The sequence below is a fragment of the Herpailurus yagouaroundi genome, unplaced genomic scaffold (assembly GCF_014898765.1).
Source record: "Herpailurus yagouaroundi ecotype Mexico unplaced genomic scaffold, PumYag 246, whole genome shotgun sequence".
NCBI classification, from domain to species: Eukaryota; Metazoa; Chordata; class Mammalia; order Carnivora; family Felidae; genus Herpailurus; species Herpailurus yagouaroundi.
The window spans coordinates 988,013-1,007,893 of NW_024412463.1; the positions used below are offsets into that span (position 1 = coordinate 988,013).

General features: G+C 48.2%; 1 long non-coding RNA gene across 2 annotated transcripts; it reads right to left on the reverse strand.

Annotated features, from left to right (window-relative positions):
* Nucleotides 1–9,169: 9,169 nt before the first annotated feature.
* On the reverse strand, nucleotides 9,170–13,845 carry LOC121020105 (uncharacterized). 2 transcript variants are annotated; one of them, XR_005785942.1, is made up of 3 exons: nucleotides 13,240–13,845; nucleotides 12,130–12,235; nucleotides 9,170–9,624 (listed from the first exon to the last, which is right to left on the reverse strand). It is a non-coding gene; the product is annotated as an uncharacterized LOC121020105 (long non-coding RNA). The 2 variants fall into 2 exon arrangements; XR_005785941.1 differs by lacking the exon at nucleotides 9,170–9,624 and adding an exon at nucleotides 11,343–11,970.
* Nucleotides 13,846–19,881: the final 6,036 nt, after the last annotated feature.

The window sequence follows — 19,881 nt, forward strand, 5'->3', positions numbered from 1 at the left end:
TCTCCCTCCTTCCCCTCTGACCCTTCCTCCCCCTTCTCCCCCTGGGTTTGTTCTGATTCTTGTATCAGACTCTTTACCTGTTAACACTTCCAAATAACTCCATCCAGCAATCCACGCGTCTCTGGACAGGTGGAGAGACTGATGGAGGCATTCAGTCACACGGTGGAGGGGCTGGCAGGGCCTCAGAGCCCTTGCTTCATGCGCATTAAGGTAAAGAAATGGAGGAACAGAATGGTTAAGCCGCCACTTCCTGCACGAGTTAGGAACAGAACCGGGGCAGAAATACAAGTTTCCTCTCTCCAGGAATGAGGTACTTTTGTTTCCTTTTATAAATTTCTCATTACACAAGTAAAGCAGTCTCCTCATTAAAAAAAAAAAAAAAAATGCAGGTGAGGGGCACCTGGGTGGCTCAGAGGTCAAGCATCCGACTTCTGCTCAGGTCAAGATCTCGCGGTCCATGAGTTCGAGCCCCGCGTCAGGCTCTGTGCTGTCAGCTCGGAGCCTGGAGCCTGTTTCCGATTCTGTGTCTCCCTCTCTCTCTGCCCTTCCCCCATTTGCAATCCTTGTGTGTATCTCTCTGTCTCTCAAAACTAAACAAACATTAAAAAATAAAAATAAGGGGCGCCTGGGTGGCGCAGTCAGTTGGGCGTCCGACTTCAGCCAGGTCACGATCTCGCGGTCCGTGAGTTCGAGCCCGGCGTCAGGCTCTGGGCTGATGGCTCGGAGCCTGGAGCCTGTTTCCGATTCTGTGTCTCCCTCTCTCTCTACCCCTCCCCCGTTCATGCTCTGTCTTTCTCTGTCCCAAAAATAAATAAACATTGGAAAAAAAAATTTTTTTTAAAAATAAAATAAAAATTAAAAAATGCAGGTAAGTGTAAAAAGTGTCTTTAATGATCACCCTGTGCCATCTGCTAGCATCTTTATCCAAAGCACCCATTTCCACGACCTACCACCTGCTGGAACAAAACCCCCAAGAGGGCAGGGAGCTGGGTCCATTGTATCCACAGCTGAGGTCCCAGTGTAAGGATAGTGCCTGGCACAGAGTAAGTGCTCAATAAACACCTGCTCAAAGAATAAACGATATTCTGCAATCCTTCCTGTCTCCATGCCAGGGTAATTGCTATTATCAATTTGACTTTTTTTTTTTTTTTAATTCCAAGTTATTTATTGCATGCAGAGTTTCCCTCAGTTTGGCTTTTTTTTTTTTTTTTTTAACCCATCCAGACCAACACCATCCGATAGAATGTACTAAAATGATGGAGATATTCTATACCTGCACCGTCCAATATGCTAGCCGCCAGCCACTGGCCACATGAAGCTACAGAGCCCTTGAAGGGTGGCTGATACCACTGAGGAGCTGAATTTTAAATTTTAGTTAATTTTAATGACTTTATATTTAAATGTAAATAGCTGCCCGTGGCTAGTGACAGCTGTACCAGACTGCTGCTCTTCAAGATGGTTTTCCTGTGCGTTTGCATATGTACGTTACTGATAGACGGCTTTGCATTTTTGTGTTTTGCGCAAGTTTTCAGGCTTTTTGTATCCTTCTGCTTCTTGGGTTTTGTTTTTTGTGTTTTTTTGGCTGCACACTAGATTTTAGAAGTTTTTCGTATCAGGCCACACAGCTCTCTCTCCTTCCCCAAGCACTCTCTTTTAACTGCTGCACAGGATTCTATAGTGTGGATGAGCCATGATTGGTTCAGCCATTTCCTACTGAGAGATATTTAGCTGGTTTTCAATCTGTCACTATTAAAAGTCACGCTGCAATGAATATTACTATCCATATCTTCCTGGGCATAAAAATGACCTTTCTCTTTTGAAAATTAACAATAATAATTATTGTTATAATAATAACCACTTGTACTTACTCAGCCTGTATTATATGCCAGGCATTGTACTGAACCTTTTCCTTGTATTAAATGATTCAAATCCTATTTCAGTCTGATAAGGGAGGTTTTGTTATTGTCTCTGCAGTACAGATGCAGAAACTGGGCACAGAGAGGTTCAGTAATTTTCCCAAAGTCACACAGCCAGTAAATGGCAGAGCCAGGATGTGAGCTCAAGGAGTTGCGTCCAGAGTTGCACATCCAGTCTCAGTTTTCCTAGCCCCTGCAAACTACTCTGCAGAGGGTAGAGAGGCTGTGCCAGTGCCCACACAGCCACGGGTCCTTCCCACAAGGGTGAAATGTCACCCTAGGGATCTCTTTTCTGGGATGAGACCCTGGGATCCTCATTCTAGGGTGAGTCACACATCCCTGGAAACTGGAAACCTGGCGGGGCCACGCTGCTGTTTGGGTCTGCTTGGGCAGCAGCAAACTCCTGCTGATATGCCCTGTGTCTTCCTCCCAGGCTGGTGTGAGCTCCGAGCGGTATGGAGACAACAGCAAGAGAGAGACAGTGCTAGCAGCCGGCAGACTTATGCAATCCGATGATACAGGCCGACTGGCTGATTGGAAACAAACAGGAAAGGAGTCAGGCAGAGCTTCCTGGAATCCAGGTCTAGGAGCTGCCGAAAGCAGGCCTCTTCTCTTAGGAACAATTGAATGTCACTGGGGTAACTGAACTCTGCTGGCAACAGAGGCCTCCTGCCCACGGCCTCACAGAGCGGCCTGTGTGAGCCAGGCCGGGCTCCAGAGGAAAAAAGGGCCTGGCAAAGTGCCCTGTGAGGCCATCTGAGGAGACACTGCAGTCTCTCACGCCGGACCGGCCTCTGCTGTAGCCAGGCTGACGGGCCACAGGCGTGGGGATTCCCAGGGCGAGTCTCAGGCACAGAGACAGCTCGCGGGGAGGGCCCTAGCCCAGTGGTCAGGCCCTGAGCTCAGGAGGCAGGATGCCTGAAAAGCAGAGACAGTAGGTATCCGCTCTACCACCCAGCTGTCTTTATGTGAGAACCGCTGTTATGCCAAACACAAGGGCAGGAAGTGCAGTGGCTTCAGACATTTCTGGAACCGGCGTCCGAAAAGTCACCTGGAATTGTGGCATCTGTATTCTGTGCTCCTTTACCACTCTGCCCGCAGATTCCTTCATCTCTGCTCTCTGCTTCTCCTCTCTCTCTCTCTCCTTCCCCAAGCCCATGACCAAATATGGCCGCCTCACAGCACCTGAGGGTGCACCCATCCCGTAAGCAACAGCTCACGAAAATCACTAGATCATAACCCCAAAATCTCAGGAGAGAGGATCCAGTTGGCTCAGTTAATCAGGTCCCCGTCTTTATCCAGTCAACTCCGGCTGGAGGGCAGGGTTGTGCAGTTGTAAGCACGACTCCCTAGGGCGTCCACACCTGTTCCAAAGAGAGGGGTCACCATGGACTGGCCCAACCCCACGTAATGTGTCCATGATGCTCTGTACCTGAAGGAGACAATCCACAGAGAGATGGGAGCCAAGTTGCAGAAGCTGTGCCAGCAGCCAGGAATTTGTTTCCTCGGGACGAGACCGAGTCCTGCCTCTGGGGAAGGGCTGAGGCTGCTTGCCTGAGCACAGGACCCAGCTGTTGGGTGGGGCTCTGCAGGGCCCGGAGGAGCATCCTACCAGAGCCTCATTCCAGCAGGAAGCCACGAGAACTTCTACAGGAAACCGAAATCATGACAATATAAAATAGTGCTACGAGTAATCCTTAGTCAGTGGTACTGCAGGCTTCGGGTAGGTACTGTACACGCTTCACATTTTTAATCCTCACGAGGATACAATAGAGTAGGTCTCGTGCTTATTTACAGAACACTTGTCGAATGACTTAGCACTAACTGATCACTTGTCTCCTTTGTCCATTTAGTCCTTCACTCACTCCGTGAACGGATATTTAACGGAAGTCAACTCTATGCCAGACATACGTGTGTTGCTGGCTGTTGGGGCCACAGTGGAGAGCAAAAGTGATCCTGCCCTCACAAAGGCTGGAGCCCCTGAAGGACCGATAGCCACTAAGTAGCCATAGAGGAAAGGGAACAGCATCCTAGCACAGGGAAGAGCATGTGCTAAGGCCCCGTAGGGGGAGGGAGGGTGTGAGGCAGCAGGAATGCTGTTAGACTAATGTAAACAAGGTAGACAGAGAAACAAGCAATTTAGGACAGCTAACTCTCTGAGCCCTTACGGTCCCGTGAGATTGTTTTTAATCTTACTTTGAGAGGAAGAAGAGAGGGCGAGAGAGAAAGAGAGAAAGAATCCCAAGCAGGCTACACACACTGTCAGCACAGTGCCCAACGTGGGGCTCGATCTTACGAACCAGGAGATCATGGCCTGAGCCCAAATCACGAGTCAGACCCTTAACTGATGAGCCACCCAAGCATCTCAATCCTGGGAGATTTTTTAAAATATCACTTTGAAGATGAGGAAACTGGGGCACAGAGAAGGTGAGTAACTTGCCCAAGAACACACAGCTCCATCAGCAGTGGGAAAACCGGGGTTAGAACCCAGGCCTCTTCGACTGGAATCCCAAGCAGCTCTAATCTTTCGTAAAGAAGGAGACATTCATACAGTGGGAGCAGGTGTGCAGTCTGGGGGCCCTCCAGGACTATTTTTATTTGCAGCTGTAGCCACAGGATTTGTGGTTTCCATAACAGAGGGGAGAAGAGTGCACGCAGCCTTTCTCGGCCACGGACAGGAATCCTTTCAGGCCGTTATTGATATTCGGCTGCAGGAGATGCCACAGGGAGACACGCAGACGAGCCAGCCCAGGGAGAGGAAGTGAGGAGACCGGCATTTATCCTGGAGGGGCCCGTTTCCCTTTCCGTTAGGGGAGAGTCTGTTAGAATGGAAGGAGCTTGGACTCTGCAGCCGGACCAGCCAGCGTCTGTTTCAAATGACAGCCCCTGCCACCCACATGCTGTGTGGCCTTAGGCGAGTTACATCAGAGCCTCCATTTATTTCCTTGTACAAGCAGGATAAAAGGACCCAAAAAAAGTAAGCCTCTCTGTCTCTCTTCCTTCCCTATCCCACTTCACCCGGTCCCCCACCCCAGAATGTATGCGTCATTGCTAGGTTCGTATGTCACCTTCCAGGTAAATTTTAAACCAGAGATACATGGATAGATAGATGATAGATAGATGTACACCTATATATAATATATAGGGGCGCCTGGGGGGCTCAGTCAGCTGAGCATCCAACTTTGGCTCAGGTCATGATCTCACAGCTTGTGAGTTCAAGCCCTGCGTCGGGCTCTGTGCTGACAGCTCGGAGCCTGGAGCCTGCTTTGGATTCTGTGTCTCCCTCTCTTTCTACGCCTAACCCTCCCTTACTGAACACCTGGTTGCTCAATCCCAAAGGCTCATTAGAATCACTCTCGATTTCTCTCTTTCACTCGCTTGTTACATCTCGTCCAACAACCAGTCCTGCCTGGCTTTCCTGTAAACCCAGAGGTAGATCTGCCAAGAAGTGGATGAAGCATGAGTTCAGCACCCCTCAACTGGACAGCCCTTTCGGTGTGGTCACAGCGTCTTGTGATTCTGTAACACCTGCCAAGGGAAGGTGTTAGAACTACAGCCCTCAAGACCACTGTCTCTCCAGCTCCCCTCCCCCCGCCCATTCCCTACCTCAGTGTCAGGTGACATGGGAGAGCCTTGGGCACTTGGAGGGATCAGCTAAAAATAAGCTGAACTGGGGAGTCCACTCAGTGGGGTTTAGTGGATGTGATCACGAAGCTGTCCATCTCTTTTAAGCACAGTGGAGGTATGGCCTGCCGTCCTGGCATAGCAGTGGCGTTCGGGACACTTATAGCCCACGTACCGACTCACCTAATATAGAGACACAAAGGTGCAGGGACAGATGTCATACCTCTAAGGAGGATGCAGCAGAGGGACAGAAAGAATCTGGATCTTTGATGATATCATTACTTTCCCAAATGAACCAACTCTGAAAGTGTTCTATGAACAGTCATACATTTGTACGTTAGATATTGGTTTTTTGGGATTTTTTTTTGTTTTTTAATTAAAAAAAAATTTTTTACAGTTATTTATTTTTGAGAGACAGAGACAGAGCACAAGTGGGGGAGGGGCAGAGAGAAAGGGAGACACAGAATCCGAAGCAGGCTCCAGGCTCTGAGCCGTCAGCACAGAGCCCCACGGGGGGCTTGAACCCACCAACCGTGAGATCATGACCTGAGCTGAAGTCGGACGCCTAACCGACTGAGCCACCCAGGAGCCATGGTTGGATAGTGTTTTGTACTTAGAGCCAAATCATCTCAATAGATACAATGATATATGCTTATATACATCTAAGGTTCACCTGGAAGGGGATGTGCAAAACTGGAATCCCTAGATGCCTCCTGGGATGGGGACAGGAGTCAGTGGGAAGCGGATGAGAGGGAGACTCACTCTTCGCGGATATTTTTATTCTGCTTGAATTTTGTTTACTTTGGGTCAGCTTTTCGTATCTCAAGAACTAGAAAATAAAACTTCAAAATCAGTGGAACACTTGAATTTTACATTTCTTTTAGTGTATGAAATAAATAAATTTAATCTGACAAGACTGGTCCTTGCTGAAATAGTCTCCAAGAGGCTGTTAGGATGGTGAAAGAAGAAATGTTGACAAGTTCAGTTACTTAAGGGTCAGAAGGTGATCTGGGACCCAGCACGCAAAGCTCAAGGGACATTCAGAATTTTTCCTGCCTGCTTTCCTGCCACTGAGCAGCTCAGCCAACCCAGCCTGATGTTCCCAAGGATTTCCAGGAAACTAACACCGGCCACACCCCTGGGAAGTTCTTTTGAATGACTGTTTCAAATGCATCAGGCTCCTTCCTTTTTAAAGACAGTAGAGAATGGGGTGCCTGGGTGGTGCAGTCGGTTAAGCGTCCGACTTCAGCCAAGTCACGATCTTGCGGTCCGTGAGTTCGAGCCCCGCGTCAGGCTCTGGGCTGATGGCTCAGAGCCTGGAGCCTGTTTCCGATTCTCTGTCTCCCTCTCTCTCTGACCCTCCCCCGTTCATGCTCTGTCTCTCCCTGTCCCAAAAATAAATAAACGTTGAAAAAAAATTTAAAAAAAAAAATAAAATAAAGACAGTAGAGAAAATGTTGCTGACTAGCCAAGGAACCTGGAAGATGGTTTTGCCATCTGTTTTAGAAGTCAAGGGGTGGAATTTTTTTTCAAGGTCACACAAAGTCAATAGATGACCAGGAGGGAGTCATCAAGGATTTCCCCGTCTGCCTGTGTGTACTTGGCCCCTTCATGTTCCCGGTTTGCCCAGGGTTCCTTATCTCCTCCAAGAGGCTTCCCTGATTTTCAATGTTAGCAAGGGGAGGACCTGTATGAAAAAATGACCTTGACATTCAAAGTCCATGAATCCAGAGAACAGCTGCATTCTATAGCCCCTTTTGTGGAGATTTACAGTGCATAATAGATGAAGTCTCTGGAAAGTTCTGTTGTAAAGAAAACCACTTAAAAAAATTTTTTTTCCTCATCAATAAAATGAGGATACTAAAAGGACCCATCTCACAGAGTTGTCATGAGGATTGAGAGCACAAGTCCACAACCTCTTATCAGAAATCAGTGTTTCAAAATTTAGATATTTCTAGATTTTAGAAAAGCCATGTTGTCTATGTTCCACATATTTTAGAGCCATCCCATAATCAAACATATTGATATGAAACATATGAATACGGATTCACATGAAAAGGGTTTGACAAGATTATAAATAACCTCAGATCAGGTCAGGGTTTGCTCCCAAATGAGTTTGGGGTGCCAAATTTGTGGGAAACTGTTGGTTTTCACAATTGTAGATAAAGGAATGGGGGCTTAGAACAAAAATAATTACTAATATTTATTGAGCATTTGTTTATTCATTTATTTATTTTAAAGATTTTCTTTTTTTTTTTTTATTTTTTTTTTCAACGTTTATTTATTTTTGGGACAGAGAGAGACAGAGCATGAATGGGGGAGGAGCAGAGAGAGAGGGAGACACAGAATCGGAAACAGGCTCCAGGCTCTGAGCCATCAGCCCAGAGCCTGATGCGGGGCTCGAACTCACGGACCGCGAGATCGTGACCTGGCTGAAGTCGGACGCTTAACCGACTGCGCCACCCAGTCGCCCCAAAGATTTTCTTTTTAAACAATCTCAACACCCAGCGTGGGGCTCCATCTCAGAACCCCGAGATCAAGAGTCACATGCTCCACCAACCGAGCCAGCCAGGCTCTCCCTTGAGCATTTATTTGAGTCAGGCAATGTTCCGAGCACTTCACATTTAACAAAGTGAATCCACAGAACCCCAAGTGATAGATAGATACTATTGTATCTCCCCATTAGGCAGAGGAGAAGACGGAGGCATACAGGGGCTAAGGAACTCACTCAAGCAGCAGAGCTGGGATTAAATGAGATTATGAATACGAATGGTTTATCACAGTGCCTGGCACATAATCACCATTCCATCAATGGTAGCTATTATTACCTTACTAATATCATCCTCATCGATGGTGGAAGAATTATGATTGATTCTCATCTTCTTCTCTGCACATATGTGAAATTTCCCATTTTGCTATAATGAAAATATCCTATGTGTGAGAAAAAATGTTTTTCTAAAGGTGAAACTCAATTTCTGAATTGAGCCTAATCTCTCAATGGTTCTTCTGATTCCTTCTGTCAAACTTGATGCTGCCCCTGGGCAGAAATGGATTTGTCACCTCAAATTTGACTTCTTTGGGCATAGCCAGACCAGACACTGAGCACCCTATGACAGTCCTGGAGGGGCAGAGCTTCAAGAACTTGCTAGTTGCCTGTGAAGAACGCAGCGAGCTGACAGCCTCCAGCTGCAACGTCTTAAGGGTCTGTCTCAACTTTCAAGCCAAGGCCATGCTCTTCCTGCGTTGCCCCAGGTCAATGACTGAGTATGGCAGGACACCAGGGCTGGCCATCTCGCCCAACGTGGGGCTCCTCTAACCAACAATCTTTGCTCCGGAGCCCCCCAAGGAGTTGACAAGGACTTTGCGGACCTGCATTGAAGTGAGGCCCCCTTGATCAATTCTGCTTTCTCTCATATTTATTTTTCACAAGCAGAACACCTCTCCTACCTTCTACAAACCTCACTCCGTCTGACACACTGCCCCTTGCTACCCCAGAGGCATTCCCACCCCGCTTCCACATCTTCCCTGCCCAGAGAACCTTGATTTGGGGCCCAGCTAAGGGGTAGAAATCCCTTGATCTTTGGAGAGTGGCTGGCTCTCCAGCCCCAGCAGATAAATCATGACCCATCTTAAGTAAAAGTGCGCATTCTCCTTAAGCAATGATTGGTCCAGAATGGGCATATGATCCAGCTCTCAGCCAATGAAAGGTCAGGGGAAATCTGAGGATCCACTTCATTAATAATATAGAGCTTCAAGGGGGTGAAAGCCTTTTGTCCCCTCATCCCTTCCTTCCTGCTTTGATCGGTGTCCTGTGATCAAACGTTCTATGATGCAGCAGTAGCTGGGATGGGCATGAGTCTGAGGCCAAAAGCCAACCACTGGAGATGACGTAGCAGAAAGATAAGCCTGGGTCCTTGACACATCAAAGCGACTTTGGAGCTGCCGACCTCCAGACTTTTTGTTATAAAGGATAATTCCACTTCTTCTTCGCTTAAGCCATGGTCAGTCAGGCATGCTGTCACTGGCAGTTGAAAATATCGTAATGGGTGCGGTCACTTTCCCCATGCTCTATTGCCCAGATTGCCTGGGGGAAATAGAAGGAAAGGAAGGAGAAGGAAGGAAACCAAAGTTAGCAAACCCTCGAAGATGCAGGGCTCAGGGTTGCCGTAGAGGTATCTGGACTTTTCCTGGAAGGGCGACATCAGAAAATCCTCCCATCTCCAACTTGCTAACACCTCTGTATGACACGTCCCTCCCCCTGCTTCAAATCCTTCCATGACTTCCTGTTGCTCCCAGGACAGAGTTCAAACTCCTTGTTATAAAGACCTGCAAACACCCTGGCATCGCCCTGACCCTCTTTATCTCATACTTAGGCTCCAGTCAGACTGATCTACTTTTAGCCCTCCAATATCCGATTTCACCTCTAGGCATTTGCATGTGCTAATTCCTCCGCTCTTCCCCCATTTCAACTGGCTCTCTCTTTACTATTTAGGTCTCAGCTCAAACGTTGTCTACTCCAGGAAGACTTCCTTGGTTTCTAGACTGGATCCAGTAAACCCTTGCATCTCTCATTGTACCTTATGTTTGCTTCTATTAAAACACTCACTAAGGGGTGCCTGGCTGGCTCAAGTTGGAAGAGCATGCGACTCTTGATGCCAGGGTTGTGAGTTCGAGCCCCATAACGGGTGTAGAGATTATGAAAACAAATGAACTTAAAAAAAGAAACACTTGTCAGACCAGTTTTGTAGCTGTTCTGTTCTCATGATTGGAGAACTTGTCTTTGCTTTCCACTATTCCACTTCTAGCTAGTCCTGCTGGCCAAAAGCTGTCTTAGGCCCAGGCAGACTCACAGAGGTAACTACTTCCCATAGATCTCTCCATTAACTCCCTACAGAGCCTGACGTGGGGCTTGAACTCACGGACCAAGAGATCACAACCTGAGCTGAAGTCGGACGCTCAACCAACAGAGCCACCCAGGCGCCCCAAGAAATATTGTTTTTCAAAAAAGAGAGCGAGACAAGGGGGTGGGGAGAGTATTATTCAAAAATTTCAAAGTCACACAAGACAAAGAAAGACTGATGCTCCAGATGAAAGGAAATTAAAGAGACATGACAACTAAATGCAGTATCTGACCCTAAACGGACTGGTTCTTGTGCTGGAGGAGAAAAAACACTTTAGGACATTTTTGGATCAATTAGCAAAATTGTATATTATTGTATATAATTGTATATTATTGGAATTAGTAAAATTTGTATATTATTGGAATGCAAATGGTAGAAAAGATAGATTAAAGATTTTTTAGGGGCACCTGGGTGGCACAGTCGGTTAAGTGTCCGACTTCAGCCAGGTCACGATCTCGCGGTCCGTGAGTTCAAGCCCCGCGTCAGGCTCTGGGCTGATGGCTCAGAGCCTGGAGCCCGTTTCAGATTCTGTGTCTCCCTCTCTCTCTGCCCCTCCCCTGTTCATGCTCTGTCTCTCTCTGTCTCAAAAATAAATAAACGTTAAAAAAAAAAAAAAAGATTTTTTTATCAATAATTTTAAAGTATGAAGGTTGAGGGGCGCCTGGCTGGCTCCGTTGGTGGAGCACGTGACTCTTAATCTCGGAGTCGTGAGTTCAAGCCCCACGTTGGGCGTAGAGATTACTTAAAAATAAAACGTTAAAAGGAGCGCCTGGGTGGCTCAGTCGGGTAAGCGTCTGACTCTTGATTTCAGCTCAGTTCATGGTCTCACAGTTGGTGGGATCGAACCCCGTGTCACACAGCCTGCTCGGGATTTTTCTCTCTCCCTCTCTCTCTGCCCCTCTCCTGCTCATGCTTTCTCTTAGGTGTTCTTTGTCCCATTTTTATTCATCCAACTCTTCTGTAGGTTTGATATTATTATCAAATAAAAAAAAAATTCAACACAAAAATTACAATGTTAGAGGCCAAACTCCTAGGTTAGCCCCGTCTTACCCTCTACATGGTAAATGCCTGCACAGGGCTTCAGGAAACCTTCAGACTAACAAGGAAGTTTGCAGAATTCAGCCCAGAGTGGTGGGATCCTGATGAATTATTAATGCTTATTCATCTGCAAGAGCTTCACGAGGAAAGAGTCAAAGAGCAAAGTGGGAGAAGCCTGACCGGCTGTAGAACCAGAACAATCTCAGAGAAGTGGCAGCCTTTTTGGTTCTGCCTTCTGTGCTTTAAACTTCTAAAGTCTGCAGGTGGATCCGTTAGGACACGTTTGGGGTGCAGGTAACCTGACACTCAGTTAAGAGAGCCTTAAATGTCGATCTTTATTATCTCAGGTAACAGTAAGTCAGTAAGTAAAATGCTTTGGGATTGGGAACTTCGGCATCTCAGTATTAGGGCAACGGGTCAGTTTCTTGAGGATTCCCTCGGCCATTCCCTTAGAGTCTCAAAGTAAGTGCTCTAGCTCCAAAAGTCACGTCCTAGTACAACCATGTCCAAAGAATGGAGGAATATATGTATGAAAGAAAAGGGGTTGGGTAGAAAACTTGTCTCTTTTAACATAAAGGAGAATCCTACCCAGAAGCCCTCAGTACACTACCCCTGCTGCCTCGCTGGCCAGGATTGGGTCCCATGCTCACCCCAAGACTAGGTCAAAGGGAGACAGGATTCCCATGCTGGCTTAGACCAAACAGAATTCATCCTCTGGGCCTTGCACGCTGCTCCTTGGTCCCGCAAAATTCGGTTCTGATGGCCAGGAAGAAGGGAAAAGAAGCAATCAACAGAGCCTGCTTTATGGTTTTGGTTATTTCCTGAGTAGGAGCCTAATAGTCTCCTTTTGTGATCTGAACCAAAGAATAACTTGGAGCCACAAGGGTGCCAAGAAGCCCAGAGCCCTCAAGATACATGGCCTACACCAGGGACTCCACGCTGACCACAACCGGCCTTGCCTGTCCAGAATTCATTCCCCCATGTTTGCACACACCGCTCAGTACTTCTTCAGGGAACTTCCTCTCCCTATGTCCAGGTGGGGCCATCCCCACCCCAACAGGCACGTGACCAGACCTGGACAATCGGAACGTCACCTTCCTTCGGTGACAGTGACCGGTTCAGAGACAGACCATGTCCTAAGTTAGTCCAGTCCGAGTGGATGCTGGATCTACAGTAGGGTTTTCGGGAAATGAGCCTCCTTTTCCCACCGGACTTGTACCCAGCAGAATGCACGCCTGGAGCCCCACTCGCCATCTTGTCAGGTGGAGTCTGAGAACGGAGCCAACGCACTGAAGAGAAAAGGCAAGAGATGGGGCAAGAGACTGTCTGGCGACCTCATCTGAGTTCGTGAATCCAGCTAGGCCTAAAGCCAGAACTCTTCGGTTACTTCAGCCAGTCCTTTTTCAGTTACTTCAGCCAATAAACTGCCTCTTTTGCACAAGCTAGTTTCAAAAGGGTTTTCTTCACTTAAATAAAGGAGTCCTAAGTTTCTTAACCTTTGGAGAAGCGTGTTTGAAAGACAAATTCCCGGGTCTGGTCCTCAAAGGTTATGACTGAGTCCCCCCAGGGCTGGGGCCGGAGACTCCACTTTGGAACGAGGTCCTCCAAGGCCCCCCTCGTAGGTGGTCCTGCTCACCACAATCTGAGATTCTAGGACCTTGGGGAAGGACGGCCTGTTTTCCTAACTGGGGGGAAAAGGAAACCCAGATCTTTCGATCACAAAGTCCAGCTACCTTCTTGGCACAGAGTCGGGGAAATACCTTTCATTCTTTCCCAATGACTCTGGAGTTGAGGAAATGAAAAGTAGTTGATTTCTCAAACAGGTTATTCCGCCACCTTGAACGTTGGTAACTCCCCTTGCTCCACAATGTTGCTAAAGCAACTCAGAACACTCAGGCAAGAACGATTTCCCGGCCAAACCCAGGGACTGCAAACCCTGTCGTTTGAGGGGCCAGATAGGGAGGGCAAACCCGAGGAGCTATGGGAAATAGGCCTGCCTGTGGGGAGCAGGGGAGCTCAGGATGGACCAGGCTAATAAACGGCACTTCAAATTACACACTGCGCTGGAACCAGGGATGCACATAAGGCCACATGGATCTGATTTCGCTTCCTCAGCTCAGCTCCAGCATCCTCTGAGGCGGCTTCATCCTCAGAGAACACCGGCCCCCAACCTAACGTCCCAAGAGTTTGGGGACCGCAGCAGAAAAAGGTTCCTGTTCCCAGTCGTCTCGGTAGAAGTGCAGGAAGAAGCTGTCATTGGCCTGGTTGGGGGTCACGTGACGACCCCTGAACCAATCACTGTAGCCAAAGAGGTATGGTGGTGTGATTGGTCAGCTCCGAGTCATGTGCCCATCCCTGGAGTTGGGGGATGGGGTCAGTCTCATTTTATTTTTTTCAACGTTTTTATTTATTTTTGGGACAGAGAGAGACAGAGCATGAACGGGGGAGGGGCAGAGAGAGAGGGAGACACAGAATCGGAAACAGGCTCCAGGCTCCGAGCCATCAGCCCAGAGCCTGACGCGGGGCTCGAACTCACGGACCGCGAGATCGTGACCTGGCTGAAGTCGGACGCTTAACCGACTGCGCCACCCAGGCGCGAGGTCAGTCTCATTTTAACCGCATAGACAGAGACCCGGAAGTGGGGGAGACAGTCGCGTGCGTTAGCTTGGGTTCCCGCACGAGGAGACCCTGACACAAAGATCTCGAGTACAAGTAGATTACTTGGGAGATGATCCCAGGTGGCACCATTTGGAGCTTGAGGGAATGAGACAGGGAAAAGAAGGCAGTCGATGGAGGATGTGTTTTCACACAAGTTACTACTATAGTCAATTGGAGCTTAATCCCATCGGGGAACTCTGGGAGCCAGCATAGAACGTATGCCTCAGAGTTATCCCATTTTAGGGCTGAAAGCGCTAAGAGGTTTAGCTACCAGCGCCTGTCAATCCTTGTTGGAGAGCTGCTCCCACTGGCGTTAACTGCCAATTGCATAATTTTAAGTATGTAAGAGCAAACTGGTCCCTGGTGACCTAAGAAAGTCCTCGAACATGGAGTGTTAGAACAGCGGCTAGGTCAGGAGATTGGAAATGGGCAGTTCGAGCAGAGTGACCGGCCACCCCAGTTGGGGACAAGAAGGGTTCTGGTCAATGGTAAAACCCAGCTGCAGGATTTGTGGTCAATCCCACGTCGCCTGAGACCCCAACTCCAGTTTGAGAAGTTTATGCTCTGTACTGTCTCCTCTTCCTAACAACCTTCTCTTTCCCTGTATCAACTCCTCTTTGGCTAAAAGACGGCCAGGGCTTCTGCCTATGCTCTGTCCTCGTTGTTGTTGGACCTCCTCGGCCCCCAGCTGTGCCCTGCCTCCTGGGAACCCCAGTGATGCCAGAACCTCTGTCCAGCTCCCCAAATCCCCACGTCCTACCATCTTGTTTTTCGATCATCTCAGCCCTGGGAGTCCAGGGCTTGCAGAGCTAAAAATGAAGCATCAGAGTAGAGAAGGCACGTGCTGGTGTTTCTCACAGAAACCAAGTCAGGACTCAAACTCCTGGCCCAGGTGTTTCCCTGTGTACCCCTCAAAATCCTTAGTGTCTGTCATTCAGCTAACTAGACATTTCTCCAGAGCTGAGATAAAATCCTCCCACGTGCCCCTGTGCTCAGCAGGGGGCAGAGGGCATGGCGTGTAATGTGGTCTCAAGAAACACTCTGCAAAATACCTCTAGGGTCCTCTTCCCTCTAGCTCCCAAATGATCTCAGGGACTGCTCAACTTGTCCAAACACAAGTTATCCCTTCCATTCCCCAAGCCTGTCCCCCACCACCCCAGACAGCTGGAGGTGGCTTTTAGTGTTTATTTAGTTAGTTATTTTGGAGAGAGAGAGGGAGAGAGCAAGCAGGGGAGGGGCAGAGAGGGAGACAGGAGACAGAATCCCAAGCAGGTTCTGTGCTGCCAGCACAGAGCCCAATGCGGGGCTTGAACTCACAAACAATGAGATTTTGACCTGAGCCGAAATCAAGAGTCAGAAGCCCAACCGACTGAAGTACTCAGGTGCCCCTGGAGGTGGCTTTTACCCCAATAACAACAGGATCCTGGAGAAACTGGAGTTTCTCGACATCTGCACTATCGACATTTGGGGACAAATGACATTGGGGGGTATCCTGTCCTGTGCCCTGGGGGATGTGGAGCAGCATCGTTTGGCCTCCACCTACTAGATGCCCCCACTATCGTGACGATCGCAAATGTCCCTGACACTGCCAGATGTCCCCTAGGAAACAAAGTCACCGCCGGTTGAGGACCACTGATAGAAACCACGGATGTTTCCTGACTATTCTATGAAGGATAGCCACAAGCAACTGAGAAAATACGGTCATTTTCATCGAGCTGTAGATACCATCTACGTAACAACCTCAAGCCCGTCACACAAACGCAGCTTGCAGTGAAGGCTCTGGCGACCACTGCCCGCCACTTGGCTTCTCCCAGTGGGTCACACACAGATTCTGGTACCAGGGCCACCAGCCGCCTCCTCCCCACCCCAACACGCGCGCAGCACACACAGAACAATGGAGCCCTCTTTGGTTCTCTGAGCTACTCCACACACCCACTTAGCTCTATTTTCCTGAGCCGGAGAAGGTCTCTAGGTTGTGGGCAACTGTGTTTATGCTAAGGCAATAGAATGGTCTCCCTGGCCTCCAACTTCATGGCCCATTAATACATTTAACCTGAGTTTTTTGACCGTGGCACTATTGACACTTAGGGCTGGATAAGTCTCTGTTGTAGGGGGCCATCCTGTGCCCTGAAGGATGTCCGGCAGCATCCTTGGCCTGTACCCACCAGATGCCAGGAGCACCCTCCCCCCATTATGACAACCAACAATGTTTCTAGACATTACTGCGTGTCGTTTGGGGTACCAATTCACCCCCAGTTGAGACCCCTTGTCCATCTGTCCTGCAAACGCTAAGGTTCAGTGATGGTAAACCATCACTTTACGGATGAAGAAACCAGGGTATGGATAGGAAGGGATAGACAGGAAGACTTGCCTAAGCGGTAAAGGGCAAAGTCAAGGATTAGCGTTAATGTCCCAAACCAGTGATTACCAAGTTCTCCAACTGATAAAAGCCTCGTTAACCGAAGTCCCAGACCCACCCAGACCCAATGCCTCTGAACTTTTAGGGATGCAGCGGGCAGTTCTGTATTTCCCAGCTATACAAGCCAGACATCAGCAACCCCCAGAAAACAGCAGTTCTCAATATGTCACGGCTCCTGTCCTCGTCCTTACAGTTTTTCTCCTCATATGCACCCCCAATGTGTTGACATTACCTTGCTTATCAAACAAAACCTGCTTCTAATGTAATCACTCATACATATTCCAAATGGGATTAGCTGGATTAGCAAACTGAGTTAATAACTGTCGCTCATTGAGTGCCTATGAAAAAGTCAAAGGTGTCCCCAAACAGAGAATGAAGCCAACGGTGTGTCCAAGCACTGTTACTCTAACTTCTGCTGTATGTTGGGCCTTTTAGCTGGGTTATTATTTTTTTTAATGTTTATTTCTGAGAGAGAGAGAGAGAGAGTGGGGGAGGGACAGAGAGAGAGGGAGACACAGACTCCGAAGCAGGCTCCAGGCTCTGAGCTGTCAGCACAGAGCCTGAGGCAGGGCTCGAACTCGTGAACCGCGAGGTCATGACCTGACCTGAGCCGAAGTTGGACACCCAATACCGACTGAGCCACCCAGGCACCCCTTAGCTGGGTTATTTTTAAGGCCCACAGCAAACACTGGAATGTAAGAACCATTCTCATTTTAAAGAAGAAACTGAGGCACAAAACTTTAAGTGAGATCGAGCCCAAAGCCACATACAAAGTGAGAAAAATGTCATTACCTGCCTAAACCCACCACGGGCAAGTAGATGTTATGGCATTATCGTGATTCACTTAGGCTCTATAGGATTTACATGTATATGTGCACTCAGACACAGAAAAGTCTAGCTGGAGACAGGCCCAGCCTTCCTCTTAAACACATGGCCATTCAGTGTTCCCCACCTCCAAATTGAGGTTCTGTAGGCAAGAAAGAAGGGGCAGGATGGTTATTAGATAGGTACCCATCAGTGTCTCCCTCATTTTATACCTCCCTCATTTTATAGATGGGAAAGGCCCCACAGCGAGTTAATTGGCAAGACTGGACCTCGAGCTCCAGTCTGGGCCAGCAGACTCTCTACACTGTTCCAAATGAGGACTGAGTATCTGCTGGAGGCTGTTTCCTGGGGAACGGCAACCAGCCACTGGCCTCAGGGACACACAGGAGCCCCCCTCCCCTGACAGCCCACCCCCCCAGAAACTCTGCCCAGAATCCACCTACTTAAGGAACAGAAGGTGACCCTTTGGTCACTAGGGAACTCCTTGTCCACGTGAAGCCCTGTGAGTCATTCTCCAAGGCTCCAAAAGGACTTCCAGACAGGGGCCCATCCCAGAAAGAAATAAAACGTTGGCTCAAGGCCCAGACTTTCAGGGAAACCAGCTGGCTCACTGGGGTGGGGGCAAGGGGAGGGTCACCTTGAACCGAAGCCTAGAAAAGAACTGTTTTCTTATTCAATAATTTGCGCATCAGCCATAGTTATGCCTTTATTCTTTATTCAACACATATTATTGAGAGGGGCAAGGTAACTCCTTATACCCTTTTGAATTGTATGCGTTTGGTATTACAAAAAGCACACACTCCTTTGTTCAGCTTTGTTTTTAGTTAATTTTTAATAACAAGTGATACATAAGCACATTCTCCTTGTAACCAGCGTGAGACAAGGTAACACACACCGTGACTCACAGGTAGTCTCTTTCCAGACTTCTTTTGTGCATATCCATGCAGATCCACAGAAAAGTTTTGAATTGTTTTGTGTGTGTTTGCATGTACGCTATCATGAATTCGTTTGTAATTTTTTTAAAAAACAATGAAAATAGAATTTATTGAGATGCTATTATGTGCCAGGCCCATCTAGGTGCTAGAGATACAGCAGTAAACAAGGTACAGCTGCTCTGTGAGTCTAGCGGGAGATAGAGCCAAACAAAGCGATCGTTATAGTACAATCTAATAAGTGCAAAGAAAGTGGAGAAAAAGGGTGTCTTGTGAAAGTCCAAAAGGGTACCCACTCCAGCCCAGGGTGTGCTCGGGTCCAGAGAGTATTCGTCAGGTGACAGAATACCCACTAACTAGTGAAAAAATAAAAAGTGGAAAAAAAAATAAAGAAAGGGAGGGCAATTCACTGGTTTATGAGAAATCGTGACATACAATTGCCTTCACACATGACTAGATCTAGGGGCTCAAATGATGTCAAAATCTACATCTCTGTTTCCTTCATCTCTCTCGTTCTCTCTCTCCATCTTTCAGCTCTGGTTTCCTCTGTTTTGGATCTACTTTCAGACAGGCTTTCTGCACTTGTTGGCAAAGATGGCCAGCAGCAATTCCAAAGCCAACTCAAGTGTTCTTTGTTGCAGGCATACATGCCCATCCAGGAGCCAATCACCAGGGCCAGGGGGATGGAATATGCTGATTGGCCAGGCTCACCCAAAGAGCTGGGGGTGGGGGAGCTCATACCACAACCCTATAGATAAGTGTAGGGGAGGGAGTGGTTCCCCGATGGGAAATTGAGATGCTGTTTTCTGATCCCGAGGAAATCAACATTGCGAGGTCAAGGTAAAAGATCCCCACCACTGAAAGTTTCCAGGAGAAGTTGACTTCTAAGCTGACAGGGAGAAAAGAAGCAGAAAGGGCGCATCTGGTAGAGGGAACAGCATGTACGAAGTTGCGGAGAACATTGCTTATTCCAGAAATCGTGAGTGATTTAGTGTGGGAGGAGGGAGAGGGAGAGGGAGAGGAAGTGATGAGGTCAGAGAGAAAGACGGGATGCCTGGGGGGGGGGGGGATTGCAATTTTAGCCGGGCCCCTCCCCTCCACCTCTCCACCCCCATCCCAGTCCCAGGACCGTGACTCAGTCATGGGATATTCACACTCCCCGGCTTCAAGTTTGGCACAGCTTCTATATCTTGAAAATGTGTCATCCATCAGGAGACCACATCGCCCCATTGATCCACTCTGTGGGTTCCTGAATGTCAGCTGATTGTCACAGATTAGACAACAACTCTTCCAGAGTTTCGTAAGGCAAAGGAACTCCAACTTGAAAATCAAGGGAGGATTAATACATACGACACAAACCGGATGCATAGCACACAGATGTTCACGCAAATTTTTTGTTCAGTTGGAAAGAGGAGAATCACATTATAAGCAGGTCTACAACCGCCTTTTTTTTTTTAAGTTTATTTATTTATTTTGAGAGAGAGAGAGAGAGCACAAGCAGGGGAGGAGCATAGAGAGAGGGAGAGAGAGAACCCCAAGGAGGCTCCAGGCTGTCAGCATGGAACCTA